The 21,207-nt window shown below is 39.6% G+C and overlaps 1 protein-coding gene across 1 annotated transcript in view; it reads right to left on the bottom strand.

Moving 5' to 3' along the window:
- XKR4 (XK related 4) overlaps nt 1–21,207 on the bottom strand; it is a 225,753-nt gene that overhangs the window by 203,613 nt on the left and 933 nt on the right. The gene's annotated exons all lie outside the window — the stretch shown is intronic.

The following is a 21,207-nucleotide window of genomic DNA, read 5'->3' on the forward strand; positions in this document are numbered from 1 at the left end:
TTTAAGATCAAGGAGTATGCAAATACAGAATAACAGCAGCATACACAACTCTGGATGCATTAGCAGTGCAAACTAATCTGCCATTCAAGATGCCTCGTCTACTCATGACTCCATATCTGCAGCTGAAATTGAACAAAATTTGGCCCAACCATATTTTGTTGTATCTGAATGAATGGTAGTTACCTTCTTCAAAAGCAATTAAAAAAAGGAGCATTGTAAGCCCAAGATGATTTCTCCATACTACACACTCTTTAATATTTGATTTATTTAATAATTTATTTCTCCACCTCATTCATGTGACTGTATTTGTTGGAGCTTAGGTCTGGCCCCGACTCTTCAGCTGCTTCTTTATGTATAATACTTAACGCAGGTAGTGTAGCATTTATAGGGCCAGAGGTCTGTATACATTTCCTCACTGTGAGAGTCGCTGAAGCACTACTCACCAAGCAAAAATCTCAGCCCTTCAGAAAAAAACCAAAATGCCACTACTCACAGTGACTGAGTAATCCCTTTTGTAACTATATTAGCAAATTTACAATACAACCAAATGGCCCAATTCTGTCTTTTTTTTTTTTTTTTCTTCTCCCACAGGATGAGTAAGATACCACTTTGTGAATTGTGGAACTGGAGTCAGTAGGCTATTGAAGGAGTCAGACACATAGAATCATAGAAACACTAGGTTGAAAAGGAGCTTTGAGATCACCAAGCCAAACTGTACCTATCCACTACTTAATCATATCCCTAAACACTTCATCTACCCGTCTTTTAAATACCTCCAGTGATGGTGACTCAACTGCGGAGACTTCACATTGATCCTAAGACAAGGGTGCCTCTGCCTGTGGACTGGCACTCAGGGTAACATGCCCAGTTACCTCTTCTACTTTAAACTGGTTTAATACTAAATTAAGTACTACTTAACCGGTTAGGGTACTATGCTTGAGAGGGAATGCATTCCAGACTCAGTTCAAAATGTCTTTTTTTTTCTCTTCAGACTAACTCAATTTCTGGGATTTATGTTACACCAGGGAAAAGTGGCAACTCCGTGCCTGAGGTCAGAAAAATTCGAGTATGAACCAACCAACAAACACTACTGAACGCAGCCTAAAGAAAGCTCTTCAGCACTACTTGACATATATCTGTCATTACAATTTTGGATAAGGAACATATAATCTGCCTCAGTGAAGGAATACTGTTCCATTTCTCAACTAGTCTCATTCTCTTGCTGTTGTGCTCACCCTGCAGCAGCAGGTGAAAATGCTTCAAAGTTCAAACATTCTGGTTTAAGGATACTACAAACTACGACACGCAGAAAGCCCACCACCACCTCAGCTGCAGGAACTGATAGAAGCCCTTTTACTGTTACCCTAAAAACTTCAAACAGGCAGTCTTACGAATTACAAAGCACATAATCAAATAAAGTACCCAGGCTAGTTTTAGTCTGGAATAGTTCTCTACGCTTAGTAGATCTTTACACTTAAGATCTAACTGATACAAAGTTAGTCACAATCTTCAGCCAAAAAAGTTAGTTTCCTCTGTCACTTTGCAGACACCCGACTAATCACCTGAATGCTCATGGCTGCTGAGCAGCCAGTAAACTCTTAACGAGATGATCCATCTAAACTGAGGATCATATGTTTTGAAAAATCTTGGTCCCACATATATATTACCATAGCAAAGTTTAAGCAAAATTTTCTGGCATGCTGCAACATATGGAGAGCTCTAATTTAACTGTGGTCTCGGGGTATGCCACAAATACACAAGCTTGAATCGTATTTGAGAAGATATTTAGCGGAAGCTTAAATCATTGACTCTGAAGTTTTTAAGCCCTCTGATTTCATAGTATGTGACAATACATCTCTGTGGAGCAAAATCAAAATGTAGAAAGCCTCAATTTGTTTTGACTGTATTTCTACCAGCATTTTTCTTTATCTGTTCAGATCATGCCTGGAGAATAAACAAAATCCCAATATGCTCATACCACACTGTGAAATGCAAACTTCTATCTGATATAAAATTCAGAATTTTGAAAACAAAAGGAGCTATAGTTTGGAAATTCTGGCAGAATGTCAATGTAGTGATTTAAACATAAGCCTCCTGGGTGGGAGGAGGTGAAGGAAGAGACTAAGAAGAATGTAAGCTCTCAGTCCCTCGTGAGCTTTCAGTCACTCAGTGAAGCCACAACTGTGGCCACACAGTGCCCCTCTTGTAATTCATCTGCATGGGTTGTACTTAAACACACTTGCTAGTGAATTAGTTCCTGTCCTACTATATAGCCCCTTGCTAATCCCTTTCTTGTCCATCTCTGCTGAAAGCTTCCTCAGTGCATCAGAAGTTTTCCCTTGCTAGAAAGAATACACACATCACATTGACTTCATCTAGAATATTCAGCACAGTACTGAGAAAGCTCCCAGGTCAATCTGGCAGTAGCAATCTTTAGTAAATCCTGTTGCACTTTACTCCATTCCCTCCTTTAACTGTATATCTTTAGAGAACTTTTTAAAGGAAAGGACACATAAAGCTTGACTTAACTATAGACACATAGTTGCTGAATAACTTTATTTCTCAGCTTCCTAAATACGCAGCTGTTCTCTAGTTCTAGTAGACAGTCCTAGAAATAGTCTAGTACTATCTCTATCTTAACAGATTTAAAACATAGATATAATTCACCAATTATTTCAGTATTCTGGAATGGAAATTATTCATTCTCTTTGATTTTACAAAGATAAATTCATTTAATGTTGCTTTTACTGCAGCTATGGCTATTTCTGTTTTAATACCATCATGTACGTTATCTGTCTTCCCTTTGCTAACATAATCATCTTTACTGAAAAATGATGGAAAGATTATCTTTAATATCCACCTTCACAAGACAGAAACTCTTTCTTCCTTTTTCTCTTCCTATTACACTGCTGAAGAGTGTTTTGGTATTTGTTCTTTCTTCTGTAAAGCCCCGCTCAGTTTGGCTTTGGAAATTCTCACTTTGTATTCAAACCTCTTGACCTCTCAGACTTAGTGCTGATCAGACAGCTGGGAAGGAAAGGGTGCAAGGAGGACAACATGTGCCTTGAATATTCCTAAGTGTTGCCTAAATACACTTTATTTTAGAGCCACACTCTACATTTTTTTCTCTTTGTTGATGTTCAGGTTCTTGGCAGTGTTAGCATCATTAATTTCAAAGAAATGTAAACTTTCTTCGTATATTTATATCTCCAAGTTTCTCCTACTAGCCATTTCCCCTGGTTATAAAATTTTGCTCTTTCGGGGAAAAAACCCAAAACAAAACAAAAAAATACACAGCAACTTTTTTATTTCCCCAAGAAAAACAAAAGGAAGATACCTATGATCACTCTGTTGAAGGTTATTTGGTGTCATCAGCCTTCCATAGTGTCCTCATCGCTTATTGAGGAATTCTAAAAATTCCAAAACATCCCCATAAAAACCAGAACACTGCAACAGATCTTATTGATACATTAGCTACTTGATGAAAACTGTCAGCTACGTAAAAAAATCTACTACGATTACTAATAAGCTGTATTCTCCAATACCCATTTAAGTAGTTAAAATTCCCCACGATGACATTTCCACAGATTTCTGGATTGTCCCTTCTCACAAGAGTACTCTAGCAATCCATTACAAAATCCCAGTGCTAGCCCAGGGAAACCACTCTTGCAAACCTTAAAAAAATATTTTTTTGAACACATATAACCCACTCTTTCAAATTATTGTATCATTAGTGCTCCTTTGTATACCAATAGGTCTCTAGTTTGAGTTCTTTCCTCAGTAGCATACAATATTTAAGCCCTTATTTCTACTCACAAATTCACCCGATTCAAGTTCTGCGCAGATGCTCCTACTACTTCTCTTTTATTGCACAAGTTTTTGGCACGTCTGTATCCATGTTTCAGCTTTTCCTTTGGGACCACACTCAGCCACTGCACAGATCAAGCACAATCCTAGTAGCAATGTGTCATTGACACTTTAATTTCTCAACAGTTTAGAGTTTTCTTTGCTAACCAAATTATTAATATTTCTATGTCCACTGTTCTATCCTCATTTTCCCCATTTTATTCCTCTTGCACCAATTTTATATACATATATAAGGTTTAGCGGATATATGAATTTCCCCCAATCTTCTCCTCTCATTTCTCAGCTTACAGCCATTCTTCCAGATGTGTCAGCACCACCTCGAGGCCATTTTCTCAGTTAGACAAGGAGCTCATCTTTCAACATCTCTTTCATCCAGCTGCACAGTAATGTCTCGTGCTTCAAAACACGTCCCTTGTAGCATTATGAGCTATGCACCGATCACCATTGCTCCATCATGCATCCACTCTCTTATCCCACTGGAACATAAAAGGAAATTTCCAAACGTCTTAAAGGCATTTTAAATCAAAGCAGAAACACATCTGCCACTGATCTAACGCTCCTTGCTTCAACATGCATTCCATAGGATGAGCAGACTGTTTGCAAAATGAAAATGTCTGGCCTAGTCCTGCTGGACGATCAAGTTAACCAGAAACTTTACTAACAAGGCCAGTATTGTTTTCACGGTAATAAGCCAAGTCTTGTAGCATTATGTTTCCTCAGCTAAGTATGAATTTACATGATGAGCAGATGGCTTCCCTTGCACCCTTCCTAGATCGACTCAGATTATACTTGCAACGTTGGAGAAAGAATTACTCAGCTATAGCCCTCTCTTCTGTGAGAGAAGTCCTGACTATCTTTTCCCTTTATCAACCAGAAGAATCGGAGAATGGTACAGAAGTAGGGAGAGCAATTACTTCCTTCCCAAGAACACAGGAAAAAACACATTACTCCTCAATTTCAATCTGCTCTTTTCCTGGAGAAACATAGCCATGGGCTACATCTTATCACCAAGACAATTACACATCTCTATGTATGATTTCATTATATATCTTTGGGTTATACACTGTTATGGTTAGAAAGCTTCCTAACGATAGGCTTGCTAGAAGATACAGACCCAAAGACCCTCTATCTTTGTGATAGAGGACACAAATGGCAAATTTATAGTTATGCACTGCACTTAACATCTCTTGATTGTACGCATCCCTTGCTTTCAATGCAGACCCACTTTGTGGATCTGAACCAGAGATAAATTGCTGCAGTTTCATTGATTATAGCAATAATCCTTCGTGGGAATGCTTATTCGCATTCAGTGCTTAGACTGATTTTGTTTGTGCAGAGACAAAACAGAAGAAAGTTTATGCCATATTTGTGATGCACCAAACACAGAGCAGTCCAAATACAGCTGAGCCACTCCACAAAAAGTGATGTAGTAAGAGTAGTCATAACCCAAATTCAGGTTCCATATATTCATAGCCTTGTTCTAGTAGTACACAATAACCATGCCATAGATGTACTCCCAGCTCCGCGTTTTCCTAACAGTAGGGCAAAGGTATTAGATTTACAAGGAGTTTTTACCCACAACTATTTAAGGCAGAAAAAGACAGGAACTTTCCCAGCACAGCCAGCAGCTGACTGCCTGTAGTGTTGTGTGTTGACCTACTAGTGGTAAAGGAAGAAAAAAAAACCAAACCCAAAATAAATAAAAGAGACATTTTAAAAAGCAAAGGGAGCAAAGTTTCCAGAAAACAGGTTGGCCTCAGTAGATGGATCCCATGGTTAAGACAGCTCAGGAAATGTAGGCACAGCCTCTCACGCACAGGATAAAGCAAAGATAACTAGCACACTGAAACTGTGCTTCAAAATAATGGTTCAACAAGCTAAAAAAAGAGACATGATTGTGACACGCGAGTTAACAGAGGACAGCCAAAACATTCACATGCTCTAAATCTGGACCTGGGCAATAATTTGGATTCAGAAAACAGGCAAACTCTGATTTAGCATGCAATTCAGAGATCCTCTCTGAATTATACAACTTTCATTCACTTCTTCAGAAGATACAAGAACACTGCAACCACTTGCCAAGTCTGATCCCAACATGCCATGGGGCAAACTGAGACCCTAAACTGTCATATTCTATTTAAATCATATGTAGGCTAAAGTGCATGCGACTGCTCAGTATATTAAATTACTACTAGTGTGTTGATATTTCCTCATGAACAATCTATGGCTCTGAATTATTTATTGAGGAGGAAGTGGCTTTTGAAGTGAACATTATTTCTCTCTCAGAGCTAAAGCCTGAATATGATAAAAATAATTGCCAAGAGAAAAAGGAAATTAAAAAAGATACTTCCATGACTGACAGCTCCCAGATTTTACCTGACTCCTTCATGCATTTCTTCTCTTTGTGAAGTCTATATGCTAAAATGATGTTCACCTAAATAATAAGACTTGAAACAGCCTCTGTGAGGAAATTGCTCGCAACAAATCACAGCTACATACACATTCAGTGTGTGTACACAAACAATCAATAGGAGTCCTAGACTATCCAATGGCTTTGTGCTTCCTTGCCTGCAGAATCTAGTACTGCTTAAAGAAATGCAGCTTCAAGGGAGCTGCAGAGCAGACTACCTTTAGAATTAAGAGTGGTACATCACAGAATCAGAGAGCTTTGGGTTGTAGTGGAGATGAAGGACACTTAACTGAGCCTGGAGTGACAGCAGGAACCAAGGACTCAACTCTTCTACTGGTCCTTCAAGTTCTCAGACGCATTTTTCAAATCCTTGTCCCTTCAACAGGAGTCTTCACAGGTTTTTGAGGATGGGAAAGTGAAAACACAGATGAAGCAGTGGCAGACTGCCACATAATAAGACAATCCAGTGTGACACATTCTGCGTTATGACCGAATTAGAAGAGATTTTCACAATGAAGTACACTCTTGAGTGACAGCTGCAATGGATGAACCCAAAACAATTACTTGAAATGAACAGGAATAATCCTTCTGTCTTCCTTTTCCTTCCCCACAACTACTAAGGTTACTATTCATGAAGAATTCCCCAAAGAATGATTTATGGCATGCCATTAGAAGACATAATTCTAAAGTATTTCTGTTGTTCATTTATTTGCGAATAGTTTATGTACACAAAACATGGATCAAATCTTTCTGCAAATTTTTTGTGAACAAATTTGAATGTTGAGTTTATTTGTATTTCAAGGTTACTCTTCAGTTTTCAAGGTGCTGAAGTTAATTTTTTTAATAACCAATCCTTTGTGTCTACTAATTAGAAATATCCCAAATAATTTGCTATTTAAATCATATGTCATTCCTTCTGATCCTTGATTGGATGAGTAATGAAATTAAGTAAGACCCCTATGAATTGTGAATATTACTACAGAATATGTAATCATGGTTTTGATTAATATTCTGGCACTCAGGCTTAAAATACACCTTCCATAAGTATTTGCACTAATAAAGCCCTAGCTCAAAAAAATCAGTACAAGTCATTAACACAGTCAAACTGAATTCATAAGTGAACTTCAAAAGAATACTTGTACGATGATGTTTATGAACAGTGTTCTTTTAAGTTGGACTCCTCTATTAGTGCTAACTGTCAAATAAAGCTACTGGCCATCTTTCCTCCTTAGGTGCTGGTATAAAATTAAAAATTAGGGATATAGGTTTTGCTGAGGTATTGAAAACATCCTATGTTGACACAAGTTGATAATTTAAACCCCAATTGTTTCTAAGCTCATTGAAACATTTTATGAAATATTAAAGTCCTTTAAGACATAGCATTATATTAAAAAATTGAAATATTATACTTTCTCTTGTAATACACTTCTATTTCTTACGTAGAGTATCCATGAGGAGCATTTTTTATTTTGTTACTGAAATATATTTAATTCAGCTGACAGTCAATATTTTTCAAAATGTTCTTCCCACCCAATACTTTCTGCACTTAAAGTAAGCCAGTCACAGAATCTGATATCTAATAAATAGAAAAGTATGGATGTATAATTTCATCTTTAGTGATAGAAATCTCTCATTTGTAAACCACTGCAAATAACATTGATAACTTAGTAGTATGAATTCTATAGCATTAGGATATATCGGCAAGTCTGGTACCCTACAGGCATTAGTGCTGTAGAAAAGCTCTGGTTCTTATCACAGAAGGGGTTGACTCCCTTATGAGAATCCACGCAGCCTATAATAAAGAGATGGGCACTGTAGGAATAGCTAGACTCAAGGAGAAGGACTGAATTCAGGTCTCGAATTGACCTCGAGACGAGTTAGGAAAGACATTGGCTTAAAAACACCACTGTATTTTGAACACACTGTTAAGCCACAAGTACTAGCAACTCCTCATTACTTGTATACAGAAGTATCTCAAAACCTACACACAATATCAGCCTCCTGCTGTGCTATGAGTTTTCAAAGGAGCAGAAATAAACCCTTCTGCCTAACAACTTACCAGCTTACCAACACGGGTGAGGCTGGTAGCCATGAATAGATATCACTAGAAGAGGAAAGGAGACATAAAGGTTAAGAACTGCTGTGGGCCATCTGAGGAAAGTCCCACACGAAGAACCACTCATACCCCAGATCATAGGTTGGTCATGCAATCAGTCTTCTCCCTCTAGAGGTGTTGTAATTTTACAACGAGTGTAAAAAAACAACAAGCTCACAACACAAGCCTAAATTCTCAAGTTCTCAGTCTAGGCGACACATCTCAATAACACATCCTACAAGGACAAGTCCATTTAAACTAGAGCCTTCTCATCTCCAGGGCTTTTATGTTCTGCTTATCCAAACCCACCAGCAGGTTCTACAAGGGTCTAAGCCAGCCTCTTCAGAGACAAACTTAGGAATTCATGGTGAGGTGGCTTCTTTTGAATCCTTTGCTAGTTTTCCAAGCAGCCCTCTTGATTTAATCCTGCCATGCAGACAACATAAGCAAATAATTAATTAATTCTCTAAGTCAATTGGATCATTAATGGATTAGCTCTGCCACAGAAGTGACACTAACAGAGTGAAGACAGGTTATAGAAAAACATAAATCTCCAAAACTTTATTTTTTAGGTACAGGAAAAATAATGAATGACATCAAGTACCAGACACAGCCCCTAGTTCAGTAAGGTAATTTTCAAATTCTGTTATCATGAGTTCTTAATTAACCTGTGTAGTAAAAAATTCCTAACAAATGGTTGTTGACTGTAAATGCAATCCCTCCTTCTGACACATGTGTTAATGAACTATTGTAAAAGTTCAAAGCTGTTATTATTGAGTTGTCTCAGCTACATTAATTATCCTCCACACTGTATTTGGCTTCACTTGGGTAAATCTTCTTTAATTGCCCAGTCTTTACTTATAGAACATCTTCATTTAATATACTGTGAACTCTGATTACATTCATGCTTTTTCCAATAATTTTGTGTTGAATATGGTTTCCACCATTACTACTGGAAATGTTCTACACTCAGTTTGTCTGCTGTCAGCCATATACTTCATTGATTTTGAAGCTGAAATGTCCAGTGCTTGTAAGCTTTGAGCTGAAGTTGATTCTAGCACCTTCATACCTTTAAGAAAATTCCTGACTTTTATTACCCAGGGTATTTTTTTTCCATAGCACGTTGGATCCAGTTTATAAAGTAAACTAACAGATAAGGAAAGCAACACAGGAGAGGAGGTGACAAGCTAGCCTAAAGCAGAAAAAGTGGGTAAGTGAATGAAACACGGTGAAGGATGGAACTTTTTATGCTGCATAGTATATTATGGGGCATAATAAGCATAAACACTTGAGAAAAGAAATCCTTAAAATTTTAAATTTTTGCTTTAATATCCCAATGTTGTCCATTATGGAAAGATGTTCAAGTTCGCAACATGTTTAACTGAAGACATATTTTGACAGGCATATTGAAAAGATAAGTTGTTTTGAATTGTTTCCACCTAGATAATTTTACATCTTTGTTTCTCAAAGTATATTATAAAAATTAACCTTCTTAATATCCATATAACACCTAGATTGCAAATACATACTAAATAACTAAAGGATAAAATTTCCAGCAGCATTCATGGCTTTTAAGTGCTCAAATTGAGCTATACTAAATCTCCTTACTCTTTTAAGAAAAAAAAAATGTTAATAATCCCTAGTCCAATGAAAGCAAAATGGAGACATCATTCTTCACTTCTGAAAGTCATACAGGTGAAAAATGGCAACCAAAATTATGCATACTGAAAACTTGGGCTTCACTTGCTGTGAAGTTTGTGGTGAGTTGAGAGACAAGAAGCCGGCACACCAGGATGGGGGTTTATTTCAGCCACAAAACTGTGCTGCTTATGGTGATAAAAATCAACTACAAAAATGTTATCAGGAAGTCAACACAGAGCAAGAACCAGCAACTCAAGCATTTTTTAAATGCTTGTTTAATTCACTTTTGCAAGAGACAGCAGAGGAAAGGGGTGAAGGAACTACTGAGTGACACATCAAAAACATCTTTCCTGTTTCTCTTTTTCTAAGGTTCACTACATATGACAGGGAAAGGCTGATGAAAAAAATGAATAAATGAATCCTTCAGCTAATTGAGGTCGTCTATAGCAACTCCCATAAGCTAAGCAGGTATTTCCATGTAGAGTTGTACACAGTCCTGTTTGTGGTTATACTATACACTAAGAATGAATGTTTGTAAATATAAATACTGGCAGCATACTTCTAGGATAAAAGAGAGATGAGGTTAAAAGGTGGGCAACAAAAATTAATTAATCAGTAAAAAAAAAAAGGACAGGAAAATCTGTATTTGGTCAATTTGAAGGCCCTAAGTATTAGGTCTTCTTCTCTGGTCTCAAAAACATGACATTTCAGTCAGCATGATGACACAGATCCAGCAGGAAGGACAGTAAATGCCCACATCTAGTCTTCTTTCAGTCTCAGTGCAGAAAGGACTCTGGAAGACAGGACTTGAGTCCTTACAGGTGGAAAGGGCTGTGGACTTAGATCTCCTAAAACACAAGAAAATACTCTAATCTCAAGGGACATTTCTCCACTACTGTAAAACAAGGCAGAGTCAGAAACACTTCTCGGGAATCAAAGATCATCATAAAACATAAACAATGCTTGTCAATTCAATCAACTAAGGGATTCTGGTGCTACTCAGCCTAGGTTCTGGTTTGCAATGGACTTAAATGACAAATAAGAATTCAGGCCACGTGTGTGCTGGGGAGGTTCTGGATACAAGTAAAATGCAGAAACATAAGCCTCCAGGACACTTTCAAGTCAAACATTGTTGTCCATTTTGTTTCTCAAGGAACTACCTAACAAGGCTGCTGAGCTCAATTTTCTAGATCATATTTTGAGGTCTATATGTCTGAAGAATATCTAAATTCTGTTCTGCGGAGCTAAGTCCTATTTTAGATCTGGCTCGCAGCAAGATTTCCATATAAAATAAGCACATAAAGATTAGGGTTGAAGAAAAATAAGAAGAGGCAGAACTCCACCCATACCCCTCTTTAAGATACAAAAGACTGCATTTATAATGACACAGCTTATCCTTCCACGCTAACCACTATTAATGCATTAAAACACTGGTACTGTGGCTTTTCGTTCTTTTCTGTGCACGTGTAGATCCCTACGTACAGAACTGAAGTCTAGTGCTTGATATAACAAGGTGTTTTCCTTGGACCTGCTGGAACTGATCTACTGATCCTGCACACCACACATGTAAAAACACCACTCAAAGAAGCTGGCAGAAATTTAAAATAGATCAGATGTTTACAGGAAAACACATTAAAGTGAGTAATGTTGAAAACTGTGGCACTGCTAATCTTCATTCTTAAGGGCAGAAATCAATCTGATATATAGCAGCTGATAGAGATAAGGAAAATTGTCCTTCCACCTGTAGGTTAATTCACTTTTTAGTCACCATAAAACATCTGCATCTTTCTCAGAAGCAGCTGGTACCGGTCCTTGGTATATTACTCTTGCCTAAGTCACACCTTCCAGTTTTAGAAGAACAAGGAGTTGTTACTTTTGTTGTCACATCATTGGCTGTCAAAGTTCCTTTGAAAACACCCCACAAAACAGTCTCGCTCCATTTGCTCCAACTGGTGGTATCGAATCATTTGTAACTGAGAGCCTTAACCACGCTCACTGATTATCCCTGCCAATCAAAAAGATTTATATGGCTTGCCATACAGACATATATATACTGAACAGCACAACCGTGCTGTCAAAGGAAAGGTAATGGAAATGATAACACGGTATCGCGATTATTTTTTGTTAGGGTGAAAAAAATACATTATTACCCATTTCAGCCATTCAGAGAGGGAAACAGAATAAGAGGGAGAGAGATAAGAAACCATGTCAGCAATCAGGGACCACAGGAAGATGATAATTCAGGTTATTTCAGAAAATTCAGGAAAAATCTCTTATAAAAATGTATACCCAAGGCGTATTATTTTTTTTAATTCTAAAATTTATGAAAAGACACTCAAGAGTACCTTTTCCCCTTTAAACTGATGTCAAACTGATACCACGCATTTGTATTTATCTTTGTTCAGATGACTACTCACTGCAATCAGTTTATCTAACATTTTCCCTTCATAACTAAGTCTTTTCTTTTTCCCTGCCTCCTTCTCCAGTCTGTCAAGCAGCCACTTAGAAAATTATTCAAATAATATCTCTTTGGTCAGTGGCTGAAAGGAAATAAACTGGAGTTTTAGGTACACAGTGTACAAGGATTAACTGGTAGTCCTGTGCTTTTTCAGAACCTGCTTCCTTTTACACACTATCTCAATTCTCATGCATGTTCTCCTTTATATCAGCCTCTTTTCATTTTAAAAATCAAACAAATTGTAACAGTTCTCTTTATAGCCTGTTTGCCACTTCCACTCCTATATGTCTACTTGATGCAATGTATACAACTGACAGCTGTGCCAGAATGGACAAAAATGGCACCACTTTGTGAACATACTTTAGCAACCACAAATTTCTACTGTACCTTGAAATACAAGCAAAAGAGCTATTGATTTTGTCTCTGCCCGATAAATTCCTCCCAAACAACCTGTTTACTGAAACTGTAAGTCACTGATGTGATTAATCTGCTGTATATTAAAAGCTCCTTAATTGAAACAGAGATGGCAGAACAAGCTAATACTGTTTTAAGTGACATAGATATTGATTTAATTCTAATTTCACTAGAACCTTTGTATCTTTGTAGCCAAGTCAGTCCTTATGGACAAATATTAAGGACTAAGCCAGCTGACAATGAGCATACTCTTCTGGACAAGGTAAACTGTGATATAAATAACCTAAAGATACAGATCAGGGAAACTGAAGCTATAGATCATGCTGTGATGTTACACCTTCTTGCTTTCCCACAGGATATCTGGACATGCAAATTGATCTCTAAGCAATAAATAATTTCCCCGATGTAAGTAACAGAAATTTTAGACAAAAAAAAATCACCTGACTGCAAGAACTTCCTGCAAGTTTACAAGTCTTAGAAACAAATTATAATATGAAAATACAATAAAATATAAACATAAATTCTTCTCATATATAAGTTTCTAGAAAGCATTCTGCGTATAAAATGTTAGTTCTCCTGCTAAGTCAACTGAGCGATCAGAAATTTTAGCAGGTCTCTGAAAATCTGAAAACTTATGTAACTGATAAATATTGTCTATAGAGAGAACCTTTGTTAATTATTAAAGTACAGTATCTTTCTTCCAAAGTACATCAGCATCCTTTACACATAGCTTAGGTTATTAGAATAAACTGAATACCAAATCTGATTTGTACGCAGACTTGTAAAAGATTTTTAAGAACATAGTAAAGATTCACTTTTGTGTTTCAAAAAAGCATTATGAAAGGCACAGCCTTCATCTGCATTTCACTATATTAAAAGAAAAAATTTAAAAGGAATTGAATTTATTCTGCTCAACGTATCAGCAGAAGTTTAAATTTAGTTAGGCCACCTACAGGGTAGGCTGGCCCTTCTAATCGTGCTTTCTGAGGGTAAAAGAAAAAGAAAACTATAATTCCTGTTTCTGACAGCCCATCACCTTTCCTGAGACCTAAAAACACAGCAAGCAAAATAGTTAGCCAGTAGGACTTTAACTCAAGCACTGCAGTAACTCAATAAAAGAAATATGGTATTGCTGAGTGGTAGCATTTCGCTACACTAAGAGACAGATGGGGAGGATATGCAATAATCTTGTCTAGGAAATGGTTATGACTCATAAATTTGGACTCAATGTGACAAATTATCTGACAGATTTCAAAACAGTGAGAAAAACTGGTGTCAGATTGAGATATTATCACATCTCAGTGTGAAGTCCAATGGCAGCTGGAATTATTGACCACCTAACTACACTGAACTCCTACACTACTGCTAAGTAAAAGTGTCAAAACTACTATGTAGAGCACAAGTGTAAAAACAAATGAACCTATTCAAGGATGGAGCTCAGCTGATTTAAAGACCAATGATGTTTTTCTTAATTTGAACTACCTTGCTCATGGTTTCAGCTTAACAGTGAGCACCTGAGGAAGTCATTAGGACTTCTCATACACAGTGCCTACAGCAGTTCCCTTCTTGAGGGAAATTCTAAGAGCCTCAACTGATTGCAGAGATGAAGCTTATGACTAGACAATGAAATTTCTTCAGTGGATGATCCAATCCTGTGAAAAATGCTTCCACGAGGCATCACAGAGATTGCAACTTACACTGCTTCCAGAATCCAGCATCACTTCTACATCCCTCCTCCAATTGTTTTTTTCCCTGACATAAGAACCACAAAGAAGAAGATTATAATTTCTTAGTATTACACGTAAACAGATACAGATACCCATACATCATAGCATCAGTTCTCAGGGAACCAGACCACCACTTCTCAGGGAACAGGTACCTGCCCTAGAAGGGCCAGCAATTAACCTGGCATCTCCTGCTCCTAAAGTATGGCTATCAATGGCTACAGGCTGTTCAGAAGGGACCAGGAAAGAGGCGTGGAGGCGTTGCCCTCTATATCAGGAAATGCATAGAATGTGGAGAGCTGTCCTTGAACAGTAAGCATGAACAGGTTGAAAGCTTGTGGGCCAGAATAAAAGACCAAGGAACAAACAGCAGCCTTGTGGTTGGTGCATACTGCAGGCCACCTGATCAAGGAGAGCCTACCAATGAAGCCTTCTTCCTCCAGCTACAAGAGGCTTCACACTCACAAGCTCTCACCTGACTGGGGGACTTCAACCACCCTGACATGCTGGAAAAGCAGCACAGCAAGCTGTAGGCAATCCAGGAGACTCCTAGAGCGCAATGAAGATAATTTCCTAACGCAGTTAATAGACACCCCCACCCAAGGGGATGCAATACTGGACCTGATGGTCACTAATACAAGTGAACTCATCAGTGATGTCAAGATCAGAGGCAGCCTGGGCTGCAGTGATCACGCACTGGTGGAGTCCAAGGTCCAGAGGGACATAGGGCAAGCAATTTCAGGAAAGCAGACTTCCAGCTCTTCAAGGAGTTAGTCAGTAGGACCCCCTGGGACATGGTCCTCAGGGACAAGAGAACAGAACAGAGCTGGCAAATATTTAAGGATGCTATCCATAAAGCACAAGAGCGCTCAGTCCCCAGATGCAGGAAATCGGGCAGGGAAGGGAAGAGATAAGCATGGCTGAGTCGAGACTGGCTGGTCAAACTGGAGAACAAGAGGGAATTGCACAGGCAGTGCAATTAGGGACAGGTAACCTGGGAAGAGTATAGGGACGCTGCTCAGTTGTGTAGGGATGGGGTCAGGAAGGCCAAGGCACAGTGGGAGCTGAACTTGGCCAGGGAAGTGAAATGGAGAGTGGCTTTCTATGATGGGGTAACCACAGCAGTGGACACAGGAAAACCAATGGATGTGATCTATCTGGACTTCTGTAAAGCCTTTGACACAGTCCCTTACAACATCCTTCTCTCTAAATTGGAGAGATATGGATTTGATGGGTGGACAGTTCGGTGGATAAGAAACTGATTGGATGGTCGTATTCAAAGAGTAGTGGTCAATGGCTCGATGCCCAGATGGAGATCCGTGACAACTGGTGTCCCTCAGGGGTCCGTACTGGGACCGGTGCTGCTTAAGATCTCCATAAATGATACTGACAGCAAGATTGAGTGCCCCCTCAGAAAGTTTGCAGATGACACCAAGCTGAGTGGTGCAGCTGCCACACTAGAAGGACAGGATGTCATCCAGAGGAACCTGGATGAGCTGGAGAAGTGGGCTTGTGTGAACCTCATGAGGTTCAACAAGGCCATGTGCAAAGTCCTACACCTGGGTCGGGGCAATGTGCAGTTTTAATACAGGATGGGGGATGACGTGATTGAGATCTGCCCTGCAGAGAAGGACTTTGGGGTGCTGATTGATCAGAACCTCAACATGAGCTGGTAATGTGCACTCCGCCCCGAAGGCCAACCACATCCTGGGCTGCATCAAAGAAGCATAGCCAGCAGGTCGAGGGAGGTGATTCTGTCCCTCTATTCCTCTCTTGTGAAACCCTACCTGGAGTTTTGTGTCCGGTTCTGGAATCCTCAACATAAAAAGGATATGGAACAGGTCCAGAGGAGGGCTACAAGGATGATCTGAAGGCTAGAGCACCCCCCATGTGAGGACAGGCTGAGAGAGTTGGGGTTGTTCAGTGTGGAGAAGGCTCTGAGGAGACCTTATAGAAACCTTCCAGTATCTTAAGCGGGCTACAAGAAAGCTGGAGAGGGACTTTTTACAAGGGCATGTAAAGACAGGACTAGGGGAACAGGTATTAACTGGAGAGGAGCAGATTTAGTTTAGACATAAGGAGGGATTTCATTCATTAGTTTAAACATAAGGAGGGATTTCTTCACAATGAGGGTGGTGAGGCACTGGCACAGGTTGCCCAGGGAAGTTGTGGCTGCCCCATCCCTGGAGGTGTTCAAGGCCAGGTTGGATGGGGCCTTGGGCAGCCTGATCTGGTGGGAAGTGTCCCTGCCCATCGCAAGGGAACTGGAGTTAAATGATCTTTAAGGTCCCTTCCAACCAAAACCATTCTATGATTTTATGATTCTCCAGGTGGGTTCCCACGCAGCAAGCAAATCTCAGACAAACCCCTCACTCTGTTGAGAGGAATATACTTAATCATCTCATTACCATCTTAGCAACCCAGAAATAATTTTAAAGGGTAATTTCCAGTCCTCCTCTTTGTAGTGATTCGCCCTTCCTCTGGCCTTGTTGCCTACAAAAACTTGACAGTTCCCTTTCAGGCACTTCAAATGAAGCCTTTCAGATGAAATGACAGCCACCATGGGAACCTCCAAGCACTCCAAGCACCAAGGCAGCGGGCTCACACCATTCCCCTAAAAGGCACAACAGTCGTCCTGGGAAGTTATTTCTTGCTTTCCAGACACTACCAGAGGGGCACCATCAAGTCCTCCGGTCTCCTCCCCTCGGCCACACAGTTTCCAAAGCCCATGCTACATCAGGGCTGGCTCTCGGGACTCCTTTACCCAGCTTCAGGAGCACAGCTCTCCAACTCTGCCAGCTCATTGGAACCTCAGTCAGAAAAAAAAATTTTCCAGAAAATGAACAAGCTCCACAGATGCCAAGTGAAAGCCATTATCTCTGGCATCCAGTCACCAAGTCCTGCTATCCACAGTGAGATCTGAAAGCCAGGGCTAAGCCTTAGTCAAAAGGATGATCAAGGGCAGTGTTTATACACTTTCATGCCAGGCTCAAAGGGCAAGAGTTTATCTGAATCCTACTGGCCTTTATACCTCTACATAGTCCTTACAGACTATAAATTAAAGCATGCATTTCCCCCTTTTTTTTTTCCCCCCTTTCAATGAACTATAAAGACCCCATGCAATACATCCCTCTTGTACTCCTCAGAGCGTGACAATAAAAAGCTATGACTCTCACAGCACTTACTTGGGAGAACACGGCTTCACAGTGTGGCTTCTATACCCACATATTGGTAAAAAGCAGAACACACTGGAAGTATGGATAAGGAACTATATCCATATCTGTCTCTGAAGGCAGAATCTCATCAGTGATCATATTTTAATATGAAATTAGCTCCCAACAAAGGCCTAGTATCTGCACTCAGCTGTGGCAAGCAACTCCTTAGAGATTTCACTGGAATTTTAACTGAGGGACAGTGTTACCAGGAAGTCTGTGAATATCCAATCCCTTTAAAAAAAACATCTACATGCTTATTCCTCAAAATGGAAGAATTCGGTCCTCTAAAATTTGTGGGGGAAAAAAATATACCAATTTCAAAAAAAAAATAAAAAAAGATATATATTTATTCAGAACTGACTGGCAGTTTAGCTGCTCCTGCAGCTCTTCTTCTTCACACTCTAGGAAAAATCATTTTAGCAATTTTAGATTGCCTATTTCCAGCATTGTTACATGCCACATTAAAGACCTCATTCATTTCCCATTAGCACATTTTAGTTAAAATTAACACATAATCATTTTCAATAATCTGGCTTTCAATATGTTTGTAAACAAAAATTAATCTTGAACAAGGAAAAGCTTTGGAATTGTTCAAAATCATCCTAACAGACCTAATCACTAAAATCACACTTTTAAACTTTTTTTTTTTTTAATCCAAGAACACTGGGATTACCAGTTGTACCCTCTGGTTCCTCAGGTTGGCCTCCTTAAATAAAAAATTGTCACAACTGTCCCACAAGCCTTTGGCAATGTGACAAATAAAAAGAAACTGAAGACCTCAAGAACCAATTCAACACTTTAAGAGAAGATGAGAGGACAGTGAACGCCAAATGAAAGCAGAATGGGCACCAATCTCAGTGCAATGGAAACAAGGCACAAGCAAACCTCTCTCGTAGGCTGCTTTCCTTGCCCATGTACAAAACTACCAGACACAAAAACCTCAGTTCTCATAACTAAGGCTCCACATTAACAGAGAAATCACAAAGATTACTGAAATTTTTGCTTCTGCAGGATTTCATACAATAAGTAACAGAAAATGTAAATACAGGAATAAAAGAGCTTTAACCAGGGCCCAAAGGAAAAGATAAGGAAAAACTGAAAGCTGAGAGAAAACACAGACAGAGATAAGGCAGAAAATAAGGAATATCACGGTGTTTGTCAACTGTGGGGATGGTGCCCCCAACAAGTGTGCACTTGTGGTGGCAACACAGCATGGTCTCTTTAGCTGGATGAAGGAGTTAGTCTCCAAACACATGCAACTGGAAACCACTTTAGATCATCCTTCAGCATAAATGCTTAGGAGTTGTTTGCTCAGGGTAGTGTAGCTGTTACACCGCGGAGCAGAAGTTCTAGATTATGGAGTGTGAGTGTTCCATTTTCCAGAAAATCATTATTATTTTCCACATGTTAGTTCTGACTCCATGCTTACATACAGTTTCTCCAGTTTTCCCAGCTCTTCCTTATGAGGAATACACCGAGGGAATTAAAATGAAGTAACTTTAATCAATGATGAAGTGCTGGTATGCAAAACTGCGTACAATTGTCCATATAATTTGTACATTTGTGGGAAGCTGCAAATAAATACCGCTAAATTACTGACAGACAAGTCTATGGCTGTGTTTCACTGAAAAATAAAAAAGCATAACAGGCTAAAACATAAATGATATTCTAACATTCCTCATCAATTTAATATTCTGGTAGTCTTACAGTACTGCTCATAAAACATAAAAAAAAAAGCTACATGTGATCAAAAGAGGCTCAGCTAGCTTTAAATATAGAGCACTAGGTGCTCTTGCAAGGAGCAAATCTTAAGTTAAAAGAAATAGTGCTTCATCAAAAAGCCAGCAGCTCAAGAGCTCTAAATCCCAACCACTTCATCTGACAGAAGTGCTATAAAATATCTGATTGCACCCTGCTCCACCCAAAGCCCTGCTCTGTTTTTTCCAATACCAAGACATGACACCAGACTTTGTAACTCTCTTCTGTGTCACTCAGCATGATATACAGTATTTACCTTCTATATGGATTAATATCAACATGAATTTCTAGGTACAATTTGAAAATCTTCTGCCTCTGCAGGATCGGGACTAAATACTACATATAAACATCTCATTGAGAAGGTCCTAAATTTCACTTTCATTCAACCATGGAGGCAGAGCATACAAGATCCAGAATAAAGCATCACTTTTCATTCAGAATTCTGTGTCCTTTTCAGGCTGTGTCATAGTTAATATCAAGTACACCTGTAACTTGCAGTTAGTTTCACAAATTCAGAAAATTGAATGTTTTATGATAAACCAAAGAATCTGGAAAGAGAAAGATACTTAGTTACAGCATTCTGAGATCTTAGGTCTACTATCCAGTAGCAGTTGGATTTCTTGAAGCTCAAAGGCCACAAACAGAACTCAGTTGTACTGATTATTGCACTAATAGAGAGCTAGAGTTCCTGCCCAAAAGCGTGAAAGATTAAATACGCCAGAGTTAGAAGCCTAGAATAATAACAAATTACATTGTTTAATGAAATAATTGTGAAAAACTAGTGTTTCCAGAACAGAAATATGAGGGAATTGCTTTCCAGCCGACAAGAGATCCCAGAAGAATTTTCAGGTGCTGCTTTAGTGCTCTGCCCTACTCCGTGACCTTATTCAACACAGCACCATCTTCCACAATTTTATGTGAAAATTCTGACTCTGTATACACTACGTATTCTGAACTCTGCACTTTTCAGACAGCACTAAATGTATTTGCAGGGCATTCGGCCTCCATATAAGTCTTGCCTGGAAATGTGCTTAAAATAAAGGGAAACACTACTTCTGCAAACTATGATGTCATCTCCCTTTTCAGCAAGTGCCTTCCACAGCCCACTCCGGTGCATCCTTTCCATAAAACACATTACATCGCTCGTGAGCGTTTTCAAGAGCAGCTACTCTAAAGTTCGGTTTAGCAGACGTTCCTCTGCTACGTTGCATAGGTAGAAAAAGCACACGCGTAGCAAGGAGCGGACTGCATATTTACACAGAAGTACCAAAACACGGCACCGGGGCGTTCGTTAACAGTTTCTGGAGAGAAACTCCACAGTGCTACTGAAGTTCCCCGCTGGCGGCAACACGTGAGGAGACCGGGAGACGCGCGTTCCCGGGATATTCCCCTTTCCCCCCTCCCGTTCCTTTTCTTTTTCTTTTCACACAGCCCTCGGCACAGGCTTCCCGGGAAGTTTAGGGCACCTCTCCCCCGCGCCCGCGCGGCACAAGGCGCTCGGGGCTCCCCACGACGGGGCGGGACGCGCCGAAGCCCCCTGCCGGCCCGGCGAGGAGGGACCCCGAGGGGAGCGGGCGGCCGTGCGCAGTCCCGCCCGCGGCCGGGCTCCCTCCCCACCTCGAGGG

This window comes from Cuculus canorus, chromosome 2 (genome assembly GCF_017976375.1).
Source record: "Cuculus canorus isolate bCucCan1 chromosome 2, bCucCan1.pri, whole genome shotgun sequence".
Lineage (NCBI taxonomy): Eukaryota > Metazoa > Chordata > Aves > Cuculiformes > Cuculidae > Cuculus > Cuculus canorus.